The sequence below is a fragment of the Triturus cristatus genome, chromosome 11 (genome assembly GCF_964204655.1).
Source record: "Triturus cristatus chromosome 11, aTriCri1.1, whole genome shotgun sequence".
NCBI classification, from domain to species: Eukaryota; Metazoa; Chordata; class Amphibia; order Caudata; family Salamandridae; genus Triturus; species Triturus cristatus.
The window spans coordinates 1143759430-1143780943 of NC_140594.1; the positions used below are offsets into that span (position 1 = coordinate 1143759430).

Here is a 21514-nt window from a genome sequence, read left to right on the forward strand (position 1 = left end):
CCCACCAATCCCTTGCCACTCCGCTGAAAGCTCCTCCTCTGCATAAAGAGAGCACTTTCACAAGGGAGCAGAGTGGCGCAGCGTAAGCGTGCTGGGCCCATAACCCAGAGGTCGATGGATCGAAACCATCCTCTGCTAATATTGCTTGATTTTTCTTCCTAGGACTAATCTGTCATTTCCACCCTGCCAGCAAGGAAAAGCGCAGGCTTGTGCTAGCTATGTGAGAAAAGACTTCTCAACTATCTGTCTCTGCTGTAAATCAAGAGAGTGATCGTCAAAGGATCAACCCTATACTTTGAAAGTAAAGATACCCAATTAGAAGCATAAATGACAGGTGGGACCTTCACACGTTTTTCGGGGCATGCTTTGAATTTCATTCTTCCCTTTTTGTTCTGCTTTTATCAATCTCCTATGCATTTCATGGAATTTACTCCCTTTCTCTTCGCTGCTTTGCTTCCGATGCTGCCCATATGCTCATTTCCACTATTTGTACTGCTGCTTTCCATTTCTTCTCTTCTGCACAGCTTTGTCCTTGGTTTCAATCCCCAGTTCTTTACCCTCTGCAAGACTATTTCTACTGCTTTTCATGTTGGAATCCACACCAAATGCACCATTGGAACGGGTGCAAGATTGCCACTGCACTCGGCGTTGTAACATCTGGAACCTAGAGGACACACATCAGAGGGCGTTGGTGGTATAGTGGTGAGCATAGCTGCCTTCCAAGCAGTTGACCCGGGTTCGATTCCCGGCCAACGCAGTGCAAATATTTATATATTCTCCAAGCAGGATATATTTTAATGCAACATGTCACAAAACTGAAATATCAGAAACAGAATAATCAGCCGTTATATAAAAAAATAAACAAACACGTAGGTAGACATCTCGATCGCCTCATCTGCTACATTCATTGTCCCAATATATGCTATTTTCCATAAAGCACTCAGCACTCACATGTGCTGATAATAAATATTTTGCTGGGGGCAGGCAATGAAAGGGCTGAGCCCCGACCAGACATTATAACCCCAGCATCCCTATTTTAAAAAGCATTTATAGGCGATATCTAGCCTCTGAAAATAATAGGCAAGATCCACCGATAAATCTGGCAAAAGTCCCCAAGATTTTGTGCATACTTGTGCTCTCACCTGAATGCAGCGCCACCTTGTAACCATCGGATGTAACTGCGGCTCAGAAAAATGTTTTATCAGAGGGCGAGTTGAGAGGACTCCAAGTGCCAGATTTCCACGGAAAGAGCCTCTCACTGCAGCTGGAAGGTTGGATACTTCAAATTGGCATAGTTTCCTGTCCAGCGTCCTCTCACGTCCCGAACGCTCCCAAACGCTCAAAAGCCTCCCCTCACCGGGTAGATCTCTGGCTCCCAGGTAAAGCCAAATCCTGAGTATGCTAGTGCTAGGATCACAGAGAAAGGACAGGGACAGAGAGCTGCTGTCTTGGTAAAGGCCTGAAACGGCTAATTCCTAAGAGGGTCTGCACTTTCAGTTATGACTGAATGTGAGTGGGGAAGATGAAGATTTTCTGTACCCAGCATACCTTGCGATGTGCTTAGGCAAATGAGGAGAGAGCCCCACCAATCCCTTGCCACTCCGCTGAAAGCTCCTCCTCTGCATAAAGAGAGCACTTTCACAAGGGAGCAGAGTGGCGCAGCGGAAGCGTGCTGGGCCCATAACCCAGAGGTCGATGGATCGAAACCATCCTCTGCTAATATTGCTTGATTTTTCTTCCTAGGACTAATCTGTCATTTCCACCCTGCCAGCAAGGAAAAGCGCAGGCTTGTGCTAGCTATGTGAGAAAAGACTTCTCAACTATCTGTCTCTGCTGTAAATCAAGAGAGTGATCGTCAAAGGATCAACCCTATACTTTGAAAGTAAAGATACCCAATTAGAAGCATAAATGACAGGTGGGACCTTCACACGTTTTTCGGGGCATGCTTTGAATTTCATTCTTCCCTTTTTGTTCTGCTTTTATCAATCTCCTATGCATTTCATGGAATTTACTCCCTTTCTCTTCGCTGCTTTGCTTCCGATGCTGCCCATATGCTCATTTCCACTATTTGTACTGCTGCTTTCCATTTCTTCTCTTCTGCACAGCTTTGTCCTTGGTTTCAATCCCCAGTTCTTTACCCTCTGCAAGACAATTTCTACTGCTTTTCATGTTGGAATCCACACCAAATGCACCATTGGAACGGGTGCAAGATTGCCACTGCACTCGGCGTTGTAACATCTGGAACCTAGAGGACACACATCAGAGGGCGTTGGTGGTATAGTGGTGAGCATAGCTGCCTTCCAAGCAGTTGACCCGGGTTCGATTCCCGGCCAACGCAGTGTAAATATTTATATATTCTCCAAGCAGGATATATTTTAATGCAACATGTCACAAAACTGAAATATCAGAAACAGAATAATCAGCCGTTATATAAAAATATAAACAAACACGTAGGTAGACATCTCGATCGCCTCATCTGCTACATTCATTGTCCCAATATATGCTATTTTCCATAAAGCACTCAGCACTCACATGTGCTGATAATAAATATTTTGCTGGGGGCAGGCAATGAAAGGGCTGAGCCCCGACCAGACATTATAACCCCAGCATCCCTATTTTAAAAAGCATTTATAGGCGATATCTAGCCTCTGAAAATAATAGGCAAGATCCACCGATAAATCTGGCAAAAGTCCCCAAGATTTTGTGCATACTTGTGCTCTCACCTGAATGCAGCGCCACCTTGTAACCATCGGATGTAACTGAGGCTCAGAAAAATGTTTTATCAGAGGGCAAGTTGAGAGGACTCCAAGTGCCAGATTTCCACGGAAAGAGCCTCTCACTGCAGCTGGAAGGTTGGATACTTCAAATTGGCATAGTTTCCTGTCCAGCGTCCTCTCACGTCCCGAACGCTCCCAAACGCTCAAAAGCCTCGCCCTCACCGGGTAGATCTCTGGCTCCCAGGTAAAGCCAAATCCTGAGTATGCTAGTGCTAGGATCACAGAGAAAGGACAGGGACAGAGAGCTGCTGTCTTGGTAAAGGCCTGAAACGGCTAATTCCTAAGAGGGTCTGCACTTTCAGTTATGACTGAATGTGAGTGGGGAAGATGAAGATTTTCTGTACCCAGCATACCTTGCGATGTGCTTAGGCAAATGAGGAGAGAGCCCCACCAATCCCTTGCCACTCCGCTGAAAGCTCCTCCTCTGCATAAAGAGAGCACTTTCACAAGGGAGCAGAGTGGCGCAGCGGAAGCGTGCTGGGCCCATAACCCAGAGGTCGATGGATCGAAACCATCCTCTGCTAATATTGCTTGATTTTTCTTCCTAGGACTAATCTGTCATTTCCACCCTGCCAGCAAGGAAAAGCGCAGGCTTGTGCTAGCTATGTGAGAAAAGACTTCTCAACTATCTGTCTCTGCTGTAAATCAAGAGAGTGATCGTCAAAGGATCAACCCTATACTTTGAAAGTAAAGATACCCAATTAGAAGCATAAATGACAGGTGGGACCTTCACACGTTTTTCGGGGCATGCTTTGAATTTCATTCTTCCCTTTTTGTTCTACTTTTATCAATCTTCTATGCATTTCATGGAATTTACTCCCTTTCTCTTCGCTGCTTTGCTTCCGATGCTGCCCATATGCTCATTTCCACTATTTGTACTGCTGCTTTCCATTTCTTCTCTTCTGCACAGCTTTGTCCTTGGTTTCAATCCCCAGTTCTTTACCCTCTGCAAGACAATTTCTACTGCTTTTCATGTTGGAATCCACACCAAATGCACCATTGGAACGGGTGCAAGATTGCCACTGCACTTGGCGTTGTAACATCTGGAACCTAGAGGACACACTTCAGAGGGCGTTGGTGGTATAGTGGTGAGCATAGCTGCCTTCCAAGCAGTTGACCCGGGTTCGATTCCCGGCCAACGCAGTGCAAATATTTATATATTCTCCAAGCAGGATATATTTTAATGCAACATGTCACAAAACTGAAATATCAGAAACAGAATAATCAGCCGTTATATAAAAAAATAAACAAACACGTAGGTAGACATCTCGATCGCCTCATCTGCTACATTCATTGTCCCAATATATGCTATTTTCCATAAAGCACTCAGCACTCACATGTGCTGATAATAAATATTTTGCTGGGGGCAGGCAATGAAAGGGCTGAGCCCCGACCAGACATTATAACCCCAGCATCCCTATTTTAAAAAGCATTTATAGGCGATATCTAGCCTCTGAAAATAATAGGCAAGATCCACCGATAAATCTGGCAAAAGTCCCCAAGATTTTGTGCATACTTGTGCTCTCACCTGAATGCAGCGCCACCTTGTAACCATCGGATGTAACTGCGGCTCAGAAAAATGTTTTATCAGAGGGCGAGTTGAGAGGACTCCAAGTGCCAGATTTCCACGGAAAGAGCCTCTCACTGCAGCTGGAAGGTTGGATACTTCAAATTGGCATAGTTTCCTGTCCAGCGTCCTCTCACGTCCCGAACGCTCCCAAACGCTCAAAAGCCTCCCCTCACCGGGTAGATCTCTGGCTCCCAGGTAAAGCCAAATCCTGAGTATGCTAGTGCTAGGATCACAGAGAAAGGACAGGGACAGAGAGCTGCTGTCTTGGTAAAGGCCTGAAACGGCTAATTCCTAAGAGGGTCTGCACTTTCAGTTATGACTGAATGTGAGTGGGGAAGATGAAGATTTTCTGTACCCAGCATACCTTGCGATGTGCTTAGGCAAATGAGGAGAGAGCCCCACCAATCCCTTGCCACTCCGCTGAAAGCTCCTCCTCTGCATAAAGAGAGCACTTTCACAAGGGAGCAGAGTGGCGCAGCGGAAGCGTGCTGGGCCCATAACCCAGAGGTCGATGGATCGAAACCATCCTCTGCTAATATTGCTTGATTTTTCTTCCTAGGACTAATCTGTCATTTCCACCCTGCCAGCAAGGAAAAGCGCAGGCTTGTGCTAGCTATGTGAGAAAAGACTTCTCAACTATCTGTCTCTGCTGTAAATCAAGAGAGTGATCGTCAAAGGATCAACCCTATACTTTGAAAGTAAAGATACCCAATTAGAAGCATAAATGACAGGTGGGACCTTCACACGTTTTTCGGGGCATGCTTTGAATTTCATTCTTCCCTTTTTGTTCTGCTTTTATCAATCTCCTATGCATTTCATGGAATTTACTCCCTTTCTCTTCGCTGCTTTGCTTCCGATGCTGCCCATATGCTCATTTCCACTATTTGTACTGCTGCTTTCCATTTCTTCTCTTCTGCACAGCTTTGTCCTTGGTTTCAATCCCCAGTTCTTTACCCTCTGCAAGACAATTTCTACTGCTTTTCATGTTGGAATCCACACCAAATGCACCATTGGAACGGGTGCAAGATTGCCACTGCACTCGGCGTTGTAACATCTGGAACCTAGAGGACACACATCAGAGGGCGTTGGTGGTATAGTGGTGAGCATAGCTGCCTTCCAAGCAGTTGACCCGGGTTCGATTCCCGGCCAACGCAGTGTAAATATTTATATATTCTCCAAGCAGGATATATTTTAATGCAACATGTCACAAAACTGAAATATCAGAAACAGAATAATCAGCCGTTATATAAAAAAATAAACAAACACGTAGGTAGACATCTCGATCGCCTCATCTGCTACATTCATTGTCCCAATATATGCTATTTTCCATAAAGCACTCAGCACTCACATGTGCTGATAATAAATATTTTGCTGGGGGCAGGCAATGAAAGGGCTGAGCCCCGACCAGACATTATAACCCCAGCATCCCTATTTTAAAAAGCATTTATAGGCGATATCTAGCCTCTGAAAATAATAGGCAAGATCCACCGATAAATCTGGCAAAAGTCCCCAAGATTTTGTGCATACTTGTGCTCTCACCTGAATGCAGCGCCACCTTGTAACCATCGGATGTAACTGAGGCTCAGAAAAATGTTTTATCAGAGGGCAAGTTGAGAGGACTCCAAGTGCCAGATTTCCACGGAAAGAGCCTCTCACTGCAGCTGGAAGGTTGGATACTTCAAATTGGCATAGTTTCCTGTCCAGCGTCCTCTCACGTCCCGAACGCTCCCAAACGCTCAAAAGCCTCGCCCTCACCGGGTAGATCTCTGGCTCCCAGGTAAAGCCAAATCCTGAGTATGCTAGTGCTAGGATCACAGAGAAAGGACAGGGACAGAGAGCTGCTGTCTTGGTAAAGGCCTGAAACGGCTAATTCCTAAGAGGGTCTGCACTTTCAGTTATGACTGAATGTGAGTGGGGAAGATGAAGATTTTCTGTACCCAGCATACCTTGCGATGTGCTTAGGCAAATGAGGAGAGAGCCCCACCAATCCCTTGCCACTCCGCTGAAAGCTCCTCCTCTGCATAAAGAGAGCACTTTCACAAGGGAGCAGAGTGGCGCAGCGGAAGCGTGCTGGGCCCATAACCCAGAGGTCGATGGATCGAAACCATCCTCTGTTAATATTGCTTGATTTTTCTTCCTAGGACTAATCTGTCATTTCCACCCTGCCAGCAAGGAAAAGCGCAGGCTTGTGCTAGCTATGTGAGAAAAGACTTCTCAACTATCTGTCTCTGCTGTAAATCAAGAGAGTGATCGTCAAAGGATCAACCCTATACTTTGAAAGTAAAGATACCCAATTAGAAGCATAAATGACAGGTGGGACCTTCACACGTTTTTCGGGGCATGCTTTGAATTTCATTCTTCCCTTTTTGTTCTACTTTTATCAATCTTCTATGCATTTCATGGAATTTACTCCCTTTCTCTTCGCTGCTTTGCTTCCGATGCTGCCCATATGCTCATTTCCACTATTTGTACTGCTGCTTTCCATTTCTTCTCTTCTGCACAGCTTTGTCCTTGGTTTCAATCCCCAGTTCTTTACCCTCTGCAAGACAATTTCTACTGCTTTTCATGTTGGAATCCACACCAAATGCACCATTGGAACGGGTGCAAGATTGCCACTGCACTTGGCGTTGTAACATCTGGAACCTAGAGGACACACTTCAGAGGGCGTTGGTGGTATAGTGGTGAGCATAGCTGCCTTCCAAGCAGTTGACCCGGGTTCGATTCCCGGCCAACGCAGTGCAAATATTTATATATTCTCCAAGCAGGATATATTTTAATGCAACATGTCACAAAACTGAAATATCAGAAACAGAATAATCAGCCGTTATATAAAAAAATAAACAAACACGTAGGTAGACATCTCGATCGCCTCATCTGCTACATTCATTGTCCCAATATATGCTATTTTCCATAAAGCACTCAGCACTCACATGTGCTGATAATAAATATTTTGCTGGGGGCAGGCAATGAAAGGGCTGAGCCCCGACCAGACATTATAACCCCAGCATCCCTATTTTAAAAAGCATTTATAGGCGATATCTAGCCTCTGAAAATAATAGGCAAGATCCACCGATAAATCTGGCAAAAGTCCCCAAGATTTTGTGCATACTTGTGCTCTCACCTGAATGCAGCGCCACCTTGTAACCATCGGATGTAACTGCGGCTCAGAAAAATGTTTTATCAGAGGGCAAGTTGAGAGGACTCCAAGTGCCAGATTTCCACGGAAAGAGCCTCTCACTGCAGCTGGAAGGTTGGATACTTCAAATTGGCATAGTTTCCTGTCCAGCGTCCTCTCACGTCCCGAACGCTCCCAAACGCTCAAAAGCCTCGCCCTCACCGGGTAGATCTCTGGCTCCCAGGTAAAGCCAAATCCTGAGTATGCTAGTGCTAGGATCACAGAGAAAGGACAGGGACAGAGAGCTGCTGTCTTGGTAAAGGCCTGAAACGGCTAATTCCTAAGAGGGTCTGCACTTTCAGTTATGACTGAATGTGAGTGGGGAAGATGAAGATTTTCTGTACCCAGCATACCTTGCGATGTGCTTAGGCAAATGAGGAGAGAGCCCCACCAATCCCTTGCCACTCCGCTGAAAGCTCCTCCTCTGCATAAAGAGAGCACTTTCACAAGGGAGCAGAGTGGCGCAGCGGAAGCGTGCTGGGCCCATAACCCAGAGGTCGATGGATCTAAACCATCCTCTGCTAATATTGCTTGATTTTTCTTCCTAGGACTAATCTGTCATTTCCACCCTGCCAGCAAGGAAAAGCGCAGGCTTGTGCTAGCTATGTGAGAAAAGACTTCTCAACTATCTGTCTCTGCTGTAAATCAAGAGAGTGATCGTCAAAGGATCAACCCTATACTTTGAAAGTAAAGATACCCAATTAGAAGCATAAATGACAGGTGGGACCTTCACACGTTTTTCGGGGCATGCTTTGAATTTAATTCTTCCCTTTTTGTTCTGCTTTTATCAATCTCCTATGCATTTCATGGAATTTACTCCCTTTCTCTTCGCTGCTTTGCTTCCGATGCTGCCCATATGCTCATTTCCACTATTTGTACTGCTGCTTTCCATTTCTTCTCTTCTGCACAGCTTTGTCCTTGGTTTCAATCCCCAGTTCTTTACCCTCTGCAAGACAATTTCTACTGCTTTTCATGTTGGAATCCACACCAAATGCACCATTGGAACGGGTGCAAGATTGCCACTGCACTCGGCGTTGTAACATCTGGAACGTAGAGGACACACATCAGAGGGCGTTGGTGGTATAGTGGTGAGCATAGCTGCCTTCCAAGCAGTTGACCCGGGTTCGATTCCCGGCCAACGCAGTGCAAATATTTATATATTCTCCAAGCAGGATATATTTTAATGCAACATGTCACAAAACTGAAATATCAGAAACAGAATAATCAGCCGTTATATAAAAAAATAAACAAACACGTAGGTAGACATCTCGATCGCCTCATCTGCTACATTCATTGTCCCAATATATGCTATTTTCCATAAAGCACTCAGCACTCACATGTGCTGATAATAAATATTTTGCTGGGGGCAGGCAATGAAAGGGCTGAGCCCCGACCAGACATTATAACCCCAGCATCCCTATTTTAAAAAGCATTTATAGGCGATATCTAGCCTCTGAAAATAATAGGCAAGATCCACCGATAAATCTGGCAAAAGTCCCCAAGATTTTGTGCATACTTGTGCTCTCACCTGAATGCAGCGCCACCTTGTAACCATCGGATGTAACTGCGGCTCAGAAAAATGTTTTATCAGAGGGCAAGTTGAGAGGACTCCAAGTGCCAGATTTCCACGGAAAGAGACTCTCACTGCAGCAGGAAGGTTGGATACTTCAAATTGGCATAGTTTCCTGTCCAGCGTCCTCAACGCTCCCAAACGCTCAAAAGCCTCAGCCCTCACCGGGTAGATCTCTGGCTCCCAGGTAAAGCCAAATCCTGAGTATGCTAGTGCTAGGATCACAGAGAAAGGACAGGGACAGAGAGCTGCTGTCTTGGTAAAGGCCTGAAACGGCTAATTCCTAAGAGGGTCTGCACTTTCAGTTATGACTGAATGTGAGTGGGGAAGATGAAGATTTTCTGTACCCAGCATACCTTGCGATGTGCTTAGGCAAATGAGGAGAGAGCCCCACCAATCCCTTGCCACTCCGCTGAAAGCTCCTCCTCTGCATAAAGAGAGCACTTTCACAAGGGAGCAGAGTGGCGCAGCGGAAGCGTGCTGGGCCCATAACCCAGAGGTCGATGGATCGAAACCATCCTCTGCTAATATTGCTTGATTTTTCTTCCTAGGACTAATCTGTCATTTCCACCCTGCCAGCAAGGAAAAGCGCAGGCTTGTGCTAGCTATGTGAGAAAAGACTTCTCAACTATCTGTCTCTGCTGTAAATCAAGAGAGTGATCGTCAAAGGATCAACCCTATACTTTGAAAGTAAAGATACCCAATTAGAAGCATAAATGACAGGTGGGACCTTCACACGTTTTTCGGGGCATGCTTTGAATTTCATTCTTCCCTTTTTGTTCTGCTTTTATCAATCTCCTATGCATTTCATGGAATTTACTCCCTTTCTCTTCGCTGCTTTGCTTCCGATGCTGCCCATATGCTCATTTCCACTATTTGTACTGCTGCTTTCCATTTCTTCTCTTCTGCACAGCTTTGTCCTTGGTTTCAATCCCCAGTTCTTTACCCTCTGCAAGACTATTTCTACTGCTTTTCATGTTGGAATCCACACCAAATGCACCATTGGAACGGGTGGAAGATTGCCACTGCACTCGGCGTTGTAACATCTGGAACCTAGAGGACACACATCAGAGGGCGTTGGTGGTATAGTGGTGAGCATAGCTGCCTTCCAAGCAGTTGACCCGGGTACGATTCCCGGCCAACGCAGTGCAAATATTTATATATTCTCCAAGCAGGATATATTTTAATGCAACATGTCACAAAACTGAAATATCAGAAACAGAATAATCAGCCGTTATATAAAAAAATAAACAAACACGTAGGTAGACATCTCGATCGCCTCATCTGCTACATTCATTGTCCCAATATATGCTATTTTCCATAAAGCACTCAGCACTCACATGTGCTGATAATAAATATTTTGCTGGGGGCAGGCAATGAAAGGGCTGAGCCCCGACCAGACATTATAACCCCAGCATCCCTATTTTAAAAAGCATTTATAGGCGATATCTAGCCTCTGAAAATAATAGGCAAGATCCACCGATAAATCTGGCAAAAGTCCCCAAGATTTTGTGCATACTTGTGCTCTCACCTGAATGCAGCGCCACCTTGTAACCATCGGATGTAACTGAGGCTCAGAAAAATGTTTTATCAGAGGGCAAGTTGAGAGGACTCCAAGTGCCAGATTTCCACGGAAAGAGCCTCTCACTGCAGCTGGAAGGTTGGATACTTCAAATTGGCATAGTTTCCTGTCCAGCGTCCTCTCACGTCCCGAACGCTCCCAAACGCTCAAAAGCCTCGCCCTCACCGGGTAGATCTCTGGCTCCCAGGTAAAGCCAAATCCTGAGTATGCTAGTGCTAGGATCACAGAGAAAGGACAGGGACAGAGAGCTGCTGTCTTGGTAAAGGCCTGAAACGGCTAATTCCTAAGAGGGTCTGCACTTTCAGTTATGACTGAATGTGAGTGGGGAAGATGAAGATTTTCTGTACCCAGCATACCTTGCGATGTGCTTAGGCAAATGAGGAGAGAGCCCCACCAATCCCTTGCCACTCCGCTGAAAGCTCCTCCTCTGCATAAAGAGAGCACTTTCACAAGGGAGCAGAGTGGCGCAGCGTAAGCGTGCTGGGCCCATAACCCAGAGGTCGATGGATCGAAACCATCCTCTGCTAATATTGCTTGATTTTTCTTCCTAGGACTAATCTGTCATTTCCACCCTGCCAGCAAGGAAAAGCGCAGGCTTGTGCTAGCTATGTGAGAAAAGACTTCTCAACTATCTGTCTCTGCTGTAAATCAAGAGAGTGATCGTCAAAGGATCAACCCTATACTTTGAAAGTAAAGATACCCAATTAGAAGCATAAATGACAGGTGGGACCTTCACACGTTTTTCGGGGCATGCTTTGAATTTCATTCTTCCCTTTTTGTTCTGCTTTTATCAATCTCCTATGCATTTCATGGAATTTACTCCCTTTCTCTTCGCTGCTTTGCTTCCGATGCTGCCCATATGCTCATTTCCACTATTTGTACTGCTGCTTTCCATTTCTTCTCTTCTGCACAGCTTTGTCCTTGGTTTCAATCCCCAGTTCTTTACCCTCTGCAAGACTATTTCTACTGCTTTTCATGTTGGAATCCACACCAAATGCACCATTGGAACGGGTGCAAGATTGCCACTGCACTCGGCGTTGTAACATCTGGAACCTAGAGGACACACATCAGAGGGCGTTGGTGGTATAGTGGTGAGCATAGCTGCCTTCCAAGCAGTTGACCCGGGTTCGATTCCCGGCCAACGCAGTGCAAATATTTATATATTCTCCAAGCAGGATATATTTTAATGCAACATGTCACAAAACTGAAATATCAGAAACAGAATAATCAGCCGTTATATAAAAAAATAAACAAACACGTAGGTAGACATCTCGATCGCCTCATCTGCTACATTCATTGTCCCAATATATGCTATTTTCCATAAAGCACTCAGCACTCACATGTGCTGATAATAAATATTTTGCTGGGGGCAGGCAATGAAAGGGCTGAGCCCCGACCAGACATTATAACCCCAGCATCCCTATTTTAAAAAGCATTTATAGGCGATATCTAGCCTCTGAAAATAATAGGCAAGATCCACCGATAAATCTGGCAAAAGTCCCCAAGATTTTGTGCATACTTGTGCTCTCACCTGAATGCAGCGCCACCTTGTAACCATCGGATGTAACTGCGGCTCAGAAAAATGTTTTATCAGAGGGCGAGTTGAGAGGACTCCAAGTGCCAGATTTCCACGGAAAGAGCCTCTCACTGCAGCTGGAAGGTTGGATACTTCAAATTGGCATAGTTTCCTGTCCAGCGTCCTCTCACGTCCCGAACGCTCCCAAACGCTCAAAAGCCTCCCCTCACCGGGTAGATCTCTGGCTCCCAGGTAAAGCCAAATCCTGAGTATGCTAGTGCTAGGATCACAGAGAAAGGACAGGGACAGAGAGCTGCTGTCTTGGTAAAGGCCTGAAACGGCTAATTCCTAAGAGGGTCTGCACTTTCAGTTATGACTGAATGTGAGTGGGGAAGATGAAGATTTTCTGTACCCAGCATACCTTGCGATGTGCTTAGGCAAATGAGGAGAGAGCCCCACCAATCCCTTGCCACTCCGCTGAAAGCTCCTCCTCTGCATAAAGAGAGCACTTTCACAAGGGAGCAGAGTGGCGCAGCGGAAGCGTGCTGGGCCCATAACCCAGAGGTCGATGGATCGAAACCATCCTCTGCTAATATTGCTTGATTTTTCTTCCTAGGACTAATCTGTCATTTCCACCCTGCCAGCAAGGAAAAGCGCAGGCTTGTGCTAGCTATGTGAGAAAAGACTTCTCAACTATCTGTCTCTGCTGTAAATCAAGAGAGTGATCGTCAAAGGATCAACCCTATACTTTGAAAGTAAAGATACCCAATTAGAAGCATAAATGACAGGTGGGACCTTCACACGTTTTTCGGGGCATGCTTTGAATTTCATTCTTCCCTTTTTGTTCTGCTTTTATCAATCTCCTATGCATTTCATGGAATTTACTCCCTTTCTCTTCGCTGCTTTGCTTCCGATGCTGCCCATATGCTCATTTCCACTATTTGTACTGCTGCTTTCCATTTCTTCTCTTCTGCACAGCTTTGTCCTTGGTTTCAATCCCCAGTTCTTTACCCTCTGCAAGACAATTTCTACTGCTTTTCATGTTGGAATCCACACCAAATGCACCATTGGAACGGGTGCAAGATTGCCACTGCACTCGGCGTTGTAACATCTGGAACCTAGAGGACACACATCAGAGGGCGTTGGTGGTATAGTGGTGAGCATAGCTGCCTTCCAAGCAGTTGACCCGGGTTCGATTCCCGGCCAACGCAGTGTAAATATTTATATATTCTCCAAGCAGGATATATTTTAATGCAACATGTCACAAAACTGAAATATCAGAAACAGAATAATCAGCCGTTATATAAAAATATAAACAAACACGTAGGTAGACATCTCGATCGCCTCATCTGCTACATTCATTGTCCCAATATATGCTATTTTCCATAAAGCACTCAGCACTCACATGTGCTGATAATAAATATTTTGCTGGGGGCAGGCAATGAAAGGGCTGAGCCCCGACCAGACATTATAACCCCAGCATCCCTATTTTAAAAAGCATTTATAGGCGATATCTAGCCTCTGAAAATAATAGGCAAGATCCACCGATAAATCTGGCAAAAGTCCCCAAGATTTTGTGCATACTTGTGCTCTCACCTGAATGCAGCGCCACCTTGTAACCATCGGATGTAACTGAGGCTCAGAAAAATGTTTTATCAGAGGGCAAGTTGAGAGGACTCCAAGTGCCAGATTTCCACGGAAAGAGCCTCTCACTGCAGCTGGAAGGTTGGATACTTCAAATTGGCATAGTTTCCTGTCCAGCGTCCTCTCACGTCCCGAACGCTCCCAAACGCTCAAAAGCCTCGCCCTCACCGGGTAGATCTCTGGCTCCCAGGTAAAGCCAAATCCTGAGTATGCTAGTGCTAGGATCACAGAGAAAGGACAGGGACAGAGAGCTGCTGTCTTGGTAAAGGCCTGAAACGGCTAATTCCTAAGAGGGTCTGCACTTTCAGTTATGACTGAATGTGAGTGGGGAAGATGAAGATTTTCTGTACCCAGCATACCTTGCGATGTGCTTAGGCAAATGAGGAGAGAGCCCCACCAATCCCTTGCCACTCCGCTGAAAGCTCCTCCTCTGCATAAAGAGAGCACTTTCACAAGGGAGCAGAGTGGCGCAGCGGAAGCGTGCTGGGCCCATAACCCAGAGGTCGATGGATCGAAACCATCCTCTGCTAATATTGCTTGATTTTTCTTCCTAGGACTAATCTGTCATTTCCACCCTGCCAGCAAGGAAAAGCGCAGGCTTGTGCTAGCTATGTGAGAAAAGACTTCTCAACTATCTGTCTCTGCTGTAAATCAAGAGAGTGATCGTCAAAGGATCAACCCTATACTTTGAAAGTAAAGATACCCAATTAGAAGCATAAATGACAGGTGGGACCTTCACACGTTTTTCGGGGCATGCTTTGAATTTCATTCTTCCCTTTTTGTTCTACTTTTATCAATCTTCTATGCATTTCATGGAATTTACTCCCTTTCTCTTCGCTGCTTTGCTTCCGATGCTGCCCATATGCTCATTTCCACTATTTGTACTGCTGCTTTCCATTTCTTCTCTTCTGCACAGCTTTGTCCTTGGTTTCAATCCCCAGTTCTTTACCCTCTGCAAGACAATTTCTACTGCTTTTCATGTTGGAATCCACACCAAATGCACCATTGGAACGGGTGCAAGATTGCCACTGCACTTGGCGTTGTAACATCTGGAACCTAGAGGACACACTTCAGAGGGCGTTGGTGGTATAGTGGTGAGCATAGCTGCCTTCCAAGCAGTTGACCCGGGTTCGATTCCCGGCCAACGCAGTGCAAATATTTATATATTCTCCAAGCAGGATATATTTTAATGCAACATGTCACAAAACTGAAATATCAGAAACAGAATAATCAGCCGTTATATAAAAAAATAAACAAACACGTAGGTAGACATCTCGATCGCCTCATCTGCTACATTCATTGTCCCAATATATGCTATTTTCCATAAAGCACTCAGCACTCACATGTGCTGATAATAAATATTTTGCTGGGGGCAGGCAATGAAAGGGCTGAGCCCCGACCAGACATTATAACCCCAGCATCCCTATTTTAAAAAGCATTTATAGGCGATATCTAGCCTCTGAAAATAATAGGCAAGATCCACCGATAAATCTGGCAAAAGTCCCCAAGATTTTGTGCATACTTGTGCTCTCACCTGAATGCAGCGCCACCTTGTAACCATCGGATGTAACTGCGGCTCAGAAAAATGTTTTATCAGAGGGCAAGTTGAGAGGACTCCAAGTGCCAGATTTCCACGGAAAGAGCCTCTCACTGCAGCTGGAAGGTTGGATACTTCAAATTGGCATAGTTTCCTGTCCAGCGTCCTCTCACGTCCCGAACGCTCCCAAACGCTCAAAAGCCTCGCCCTCACCGGGTAGATCTCTGGCTCCCAGGTAAAGCCAAATCCTGAGTATGCTAGTGCTAGGATCACAGAGAAAGGACAGGGACAGAGAGCTGCTGTCTTGGTAAAGGCCTGAAACGGCTAATTCCTAAGAGGGTCTGCACTTTCAGTTATGACTGAATGTGAGTGGGGAAGATGAAGATTTTCTGTACCCAGCATACCTTGCGATGTGCTTAGGCAAATGAGGAGAGAGCCCCACCAATCCCTTGCCACTCCGCTGAAAGCTCCTCCTCTGCATAAAGAGAGCACTTTCACAAGGGAGCAGAGTGGCGCAGCGGAAGCGTGCTGGGCCCATAACCCAGAGGTCGATGGATCTAAACCATCCTCTGCTAATATTGCTTGATTTTTCTTCCTAGGACTAATCTGTCATTTCCACCCTGCCAGCAAGGAAAAGCGCAGGCTTGTGCTAGCTATGTGAGAAAAGACTTCTCAACTATCTGTCTCTGCTGTAAATCAAGAGAGTGATCGTCAAAGGATCAACCCTATACTTTGAAAGTAAAGATACCCAATTAGAAGCATAAATGACAGGTGGGACCTTCACACGTTTTTCGGGGCATGCTTTGAATTTAATTCTTCCCTTTTTGTTCTGCTTTTATCAATCTCCTATGCATTTCATGGAATTTACTCCCTTTCTCTTCGCTGCTTTGCTTCCGATGCTGCCCATATGCTCATTTCCACTATTTGTACTGCTGCTTTCCATTTCTTCTCTTCTGCACAGCTTTGTCCTTGGTTTCAATCCCCAGTTCTTTACCCTCTGCAAGACAATTTCTACTGCTTTTCATGTTGGAATCCACACCAAATGCACCATTGGAACGGGTGCAAGATTGCCACTGCACTCGGCGTTGTAACATCTGGAACGTAGAGGACACACATCAGAGGGCGTTGGTGGTATAGTGGTGAGCATAGCTGCCTTCCAAGCAGTTGACCCGGGTTCGATTCCCGGCCAACGCAGTGCAAATATTTATATATTCTCCAAGCAGGATATATTTTAATGCAACATGTCACAAAACTGAAATATCAGAAACAGAATAATCAGCCGTTATATAAAAAAATAAACAAACACGTAGGTAGACATCTCGATCGCCTCATCTGCTACATTCATTGTCCCAATATATGCTATTTTCCATAAAGCACTCAGCACTCACATGTGCTGATAATAAATATTTTGCTGGGGGCAGGCAATGAAAGGGCTGAGCCCCGACCAGACATTATAACCCCAGCATCCCTATTTTAAAAAGCATTTATAGGCGATATCTAGCCTCTGAAAATAATAGGCAAGATCCACCGATAAATCTGGCAAAAGTCCCCAAGATTTTGTGCATACTTGTGCTCTCACCTGAATGCAGCGCCACCTTGTAACCATCGGATGTAACTGCGGCTCAGAAAAATGTTTTATCAGAGGGCAAGTTGAGAGGACTCCAAGTGCCAGATTTCCACGGAAAGAGACTCTCACTGCAGCAGGAATGTTGGATACTTCAAATTGGCATAGTTTCCTGTCCAGCGTCCTCAACGCTCCCAAACGCTCAAAAGCCTCAGCCCTCACCGGGTAGATCTCTGGCTCCCAGGTAAAGCCAAATCCTGAGTATGCTAGTGCTAGGATCACAGAGAAAGGACAGGGACAGAGAGCTGCTGTCTTGGTAAAGGCCTGAAACGGCTAATTCCTAAGAGGGTCTGCACTTTCAGTTATGACTGAATGTGAGTGGGGAAGATGAAGATTTTCTGTACCCAGCATACCTTGCGATGTGCTTAGGCAAATGAGGAGAGAGCCCCACCAATCCCTTGCCACTCCGCTGAAAGCTCCTCCTCTGCATAAAGAGAGCACTTTCACAAGGGAGCAGAGTGGCGCAGCGGAAGCGTGCTGGGCCCATAACCCAGAGGTCGATGGATCGAAACCATCCTCTGCTAATATTGCTTGATTTTTCTTCCTAGGACTAATCTGTCATTTCCACCCTGCCAGCAAGGAAAAGCGCAGGCTTGTGCTAGCTATGTGAGAAAAGACTTCTCAACTATCTGTCTCTGCTGTAAATCAAGAGAGTGATCGTCAAAGGATCAACCCTATACTTTGAAAGTAAAGATACCCAATTAGAAGCATAAATGACAGGTGGGACCTTCACACGTTTTTCGGGGCATGCTTTGAATTTCATTCTTCCCTTTTTGTTCTGCTTTTATCAATCTCCTATGCATTTCATGGAATTTACTCCCTTTCTCTTCGCTGCTTTGCTTCCGATGCTGCCCATATGCTCATTTCCACTATTTGTACTGCTGCTTTCCATTTCTTCTCTTCTGCACAGCTTTGTCCTTGGTTTCAATCCCCAGTTCTTTACCCTCTGCAAGACTATTTCTACTGCTTTTCATGTTGGAATCCACACCAAATGCACCATTGGAACGGGTGGAAGATTGCCACTGCACTCGGCGTTGTAACATCTGGAACCTAGAGGACACACATCAGAGGGCGTTGGTGGTATAGTGGTGAGCATAGCTGCCTTCCAAGCAGTTGACCCGGGTTCGATTCCCGGCCAACGCAGTGCAAATATTTATATATTCTCCAAGCAGGATATATTTTAATGCAACATGTCACAAAACTGAAATATCAGAAACAGAATAATCAGCCGTTATATAAAAAAATAAACAAACACGTAGGTAGACATCTCGATCGCCTCATCTGCTACATTCATTGTCCCAATATATGCTATTTTCCATAAAGCACTCAGCACTCACATGTGCTGATAATAAATATTTTGCTGGGGGCAGGCAATGAAAGGGCTGAGCCCCGACCAGACATTATAACCCCAGCATCCCTATTTTAAAAAGCATTTATAGGCGATATCTAGCCTCTGAAAATAATAGGCAAGATCCACCGATAAATCTGGCAAAAGTCCCCAAGATTTTGTGCATACTTGTGCTCTCACCTGAATGCAGCGCCACCTTGTAACCATCGGATGTAACTGCGGCTCAGAAAAATGTTTTATCAGAGGGCAAGTTGAGAGGACTCCAAGTGCCAGATTTCCACGGAAAGAGCCTCTCACTGCAGCTGGAAGGTTGGATACTTCAAATTGGCATAGTTTCCTGTCCAGCGTCCTCTCACGTCCCGAACGCTCCCAAACGCTCAAAAGCCTCACACCGGGCAAGCCCTCACCGGGTAGATCTCTGGCTCCCAGGTAAAGCCAAATCCTGAGTATGCTAGTGCTAGGATCACAGAGAAAGGACAGGGACAGAGAGCTGCTGTCTTGGTAAAGGCCTGAAACGGCTAATTCCTAAGAGGGTCTGCACTTTCAGTTATGACTGAATGTGAGTGGGGAAGATGAAGATTTTCTGTACCCAGCATACCTTGCGATGTGCTTAGGCAAATGAGGAGAGAGCCCCACCAATCCCTTGCCACTCCGCTGAAAGCTCCTCCTCTGCATAAAGAGAGCACTTTCACAAGGGAGCAGAGTGGCGCAGCGGAAGCGTGCTGGGCCCATAACCCAGAGGTCGATGGATCGAAACCATCCTCTGCTAATATTGCTTGATTTTTCTTCCTAGGACTAATCTGTCATTTCCACCCTGCCAGCAAGGAAAAGCGCAGGCTTGTGCTAGCTATGTGAGAAAAGACTTCTCAACTATCTGTCTCTGCTGTAAATCAAGAGAGTGATCGTCAAAGGATCAACCCTATACTTTGAAAGTAAAGATACCCAATTAGAAGCATAAATGACAGGTGGGACCTTCACACGTTTTTCGGGGCATGCTTTGAATTTCATTCTTCCCTTTTTGTTCTGCTTTTATCAATCTCCTATGCATTTCATGGAATTTACTCCCTTTCTCTTCGCTGCTTTGCTTCCGATGCTGCCCATATGCTCATTTCCACTATTTGTACTGCTGCTTTCCATTTCTTCTCTTCTGCACAGCTTTGTCCTTGGTTTCAATCCCCAGTTCTTTACCCTCTGCAAGACAATTTCTACTGCTTTTCATGTTGGAATCCACACCAAATGCACCTTTGGAACGGGTGCAAGATTGCCACTGCACTCGGCGTTGTAACATCTGGAACCTAGAGGACACACATCAGAGGGCGTTGGTGGTATAGTGGTGAGCATAGCTGCCTTCCAAGCAGTTGACCCGGGTTCGATTCCCGGCCAACGCAGTGCAAATATTTATATATTCTCCAAGCAGGATATATTTTAATGCAACATGTCACAAAACTGAAATATCAGAAACAGAATAATCAGCCGTTATATAAAAAAATAAACAAACACGTAGGTAAACATCTCGATCGCCTCATCTGCTACATTCATTGTCCCAATATATGCTATTTTCCATAAAGCACTCAGCACTCACATGTGCTGATAATAAATATTTTGCTGGGGGCAGGCAATGAAAGGGCTGAGCCCCGACCAGACATTATAACCCCAGCATCCCTATTTTAAAAAGCATTTATAGGCGATATCTAGCCTCTGAAAATAATAGGCAAGATCCACCGATAAATCTGGCAAAAGTCCCCAAGATTTTGTGCATACTTGTGCTCTCACCTGAATGCAGCGCCACCTTGTAACCATCGGATGTAACTGCGGCTCAGAAAAATGTTTTATCAGAGGGCAAGTTGAGAGGACTCCAAGTGCCAGATTTCCACGGAAAGAGCCTCTCACTGCAGCTGGAAGGTTGGATACTTCAAATTGGCATAGTTTCCTGTCCAGCGTCCTCTCACGTCCCGAACGCTCCCAAACGCTCAAAAGCCTCACACCGGGCAAGCCCTCACCGGGTAGATCTCTGGCTCTCAGGTAAAGCCAAATCCTGAGTATGCTAGTGCTAGGATCACAGAGAAAGGACAGGGACAGAGAGCTGCTGTCTTGGTAAAGGCCTGAAACGGCTAATTCCTAAGAGGGTCTGCACTTTCAGTTATGACTGAATGTGAGTGGGGAAGATGAAGATTTTCTGTACCCAGCATACCTTGCGATGTGCTTAGGCAAATGAGGAGAGAGCCCCACCAATCCCTTGCCACTCCGCTGAAAGCTCCTCCTATGCATAAAGAGAGCACTTTCACAAGGGAGCAGAGTGGCGCAGCGGAAGCGTGCTGGGCCCATAACCCAGAGGTCGATGGATCGAAACCATCCTCTGCTAATATTGCTTGATTTTTCTTCCTAGGACTAATCTGTCATTTCCACCCTGCCAGCAAGGAAAAGCGCAGGCTTGTGCTAGCTATGTGAGAAAAGACTTCTCAACTATCTGTCTCTGCTGTAAATCAAGAGAGTGATCGTCAAAGGATCAACCCTATACTTTGAAAGTAAAGATACCCAATTAGAAGCATAAATGACAGGTGGGACCTTCACACGTTTTTCGGGGCATGCTTTGAATTTAATTCTTCCCTTTTTGTTCTGCTTTTATCAATCTCCTATGCATTTCATGGAATTTACTCCCTTTCTCTTCGCTGCTTTGCTTCCGATGCTGCCCATATGCTCATTTCCACTATTTGTACTGCTGCTTTCCATTTCTTCTCTTCTGCACAGCTTTGTCCTTGGTTTCAATCCCCAGTTCTTTACCCTCTGCAAGACAATTTCTACTGCTTTTCATGTTGGAATCCACACCAAATGCACCATTGGAACGGGTGCAAGATTGCCACTGCACTCGGCGTTGTAACATCTGGAACCTAGAGGACACACATCAGAGGGCGTTGGTGGTATAGTGGTGAGCATAGCTGCCTTCCAAGCAGTTGACCCGGGTTCGATTCCCGGCCAACGCAGTGCAAATATTTATATATTCTCCAAGCAGGATATATTTTAATGCAACATGTCACAAAACTGAAATATCTGAAACAGAATAATCAGCCGTTATATAAAAAAATAAACAAACACGTAGGTAGACATCTCGATCGCCTCATCTGCTACATTCATTGTCCCAATATATGCTATTTTCCATAAAGCACTCAGCAC

At 45.5% G+C, this 21514-nt stretch overlaps 13 non-coding genes across 13 annotated transcripts; all 13 read left to right on the top strand.

Moving 5' to 3' along the window:
- The first annotated feature begins 685 nt into the window (after positions 1-685).
- Positions 686-757, top strand: TRNAG-UCC (transfer RNA glycine (anticodon UCC)). Its single transcript has one exon. It is a non-coding gene; the product is annotated as a tRNA-Gly (tRNA).
- A 1509-nt stretch (positions 758-2266) lies between these two features.
- Positions 2267-2338, top strand: TRNAG-UCC (transfer RNA glycine (anticodon UCC)). The gene has a single exon. It is a non-coding gene; the product is annotated as a tRNA-Gly (tRNA).
- Positions 2339-3848: 1510 nt separating this feature from the next.
- On the top strand, positions 3849-3920 carry TRNAG-UCC (transfer RNA glycine (anticodon UCC)). The gene has a single exon. It is a non-coding gene; the product is annotated as a tRNA-Gly (tRNA).
- Positions 3921-5429: 1509 nt separating this feature from the next.
- TRNAG-UCC (transfer RNA glycine (anticodon UCC)) lies at positions 5430-5501 on the top strand. Its single transcript has one exon. It is a non-coding gene; the product is annotated as a tRNA-Gly (tRNA).
- A 1510-nt stretch (positions 5502-7011) lies between these two features.
- Positions 7012-7083, top strand: TRNAG-UCC (transfer RNA glycine (anticodon UCC)). The gene has a single exon. It is a non-coding gene; the product is annotated as a tRNA-Gly (tRNA).
- Positions 7084-8593: 1510 nt separating this feature from the next.
- TRNAG-UCC (transfer RNA glycine (anticodon UCC)) lies at positions 8594-8665 on the top strand. Its single transcript has one exon. It is a non-coding gene; the product is annotated as a tRNA-Gly (tRNA).
- Positions 8666-11748: 3083 nt separating this feature from the next.
- TRNAG-UCC (transfer RNA glycine (anticodon UCC)) lies at positions 11749-11820 on the top strand. Its single transcript has one exon. It is a non-coding gene; the product is annotated as a tRNA-Gly (tRNA).
- A 1509-nt stretch (positions 11821-13329) lies between these two features.
- On the top strand, positions 13330-13401 carry TRNAG-UCC (transfer RNA glycine (anticodon UCC)). The gene has a single exon. It is a non-coding gene; the product is annotated as a tRNA-Gly (tRNA).
- A 1510-nt stretch (positions 13402-14911) lies between these two features.
- TRNAG-UCC (transfer RNA glycine (anticodon UCC)) lies at positions 14912-14983 on the top strand. The gene has a single exon. It is a non-coding gene; the product is annotated as a tRNA-Gly (tRNA).
- Positions 14984-16493: 1510 nt separating this feature from the next.
- On the top strand, positions 16494-16565 carry TRNAG-UCC (transfer RNA glycine (anticodon UCC)). Its single transcript has one exon. It is a non-coding gene; the product is annotated as a tRNA-Gly (tRNA).
- Positions 16566-18066: 1501 nt separating this feature from the next.
- TRNAG-UCC (transfer RNA glycine (anticodon UCC)) lies at positions 18067-18138 on the top strand. Its single transcript has one exon. It is a non-coding gene; the product is annotated as a tRNA-Gly (tRNA).
- Positions 18139-19659: 1521 nt separating this feature from the next.
- TRNAG-UCC (transfer RNA glycine (anticodon UCC)) lies at positions 19660-19731 on the top strand. Its single transcript has one exon. It is a non-coding gene; the product is annotated as a tRNA-Gly (tRNA).
- Positions 19732-21252: 1521 nt separating this feature from the next.
- On the top strand, positions 21253-21324 carry TRNAG-UCC (transfer RNA glycine (anticodon UCC)). Its single transcript has one exon. It is a non-coding gene; the product is annotated as a tRNA-Gly (tRNA).
- Positions 21325-21514: the final 190 nt, after the last annotated feature.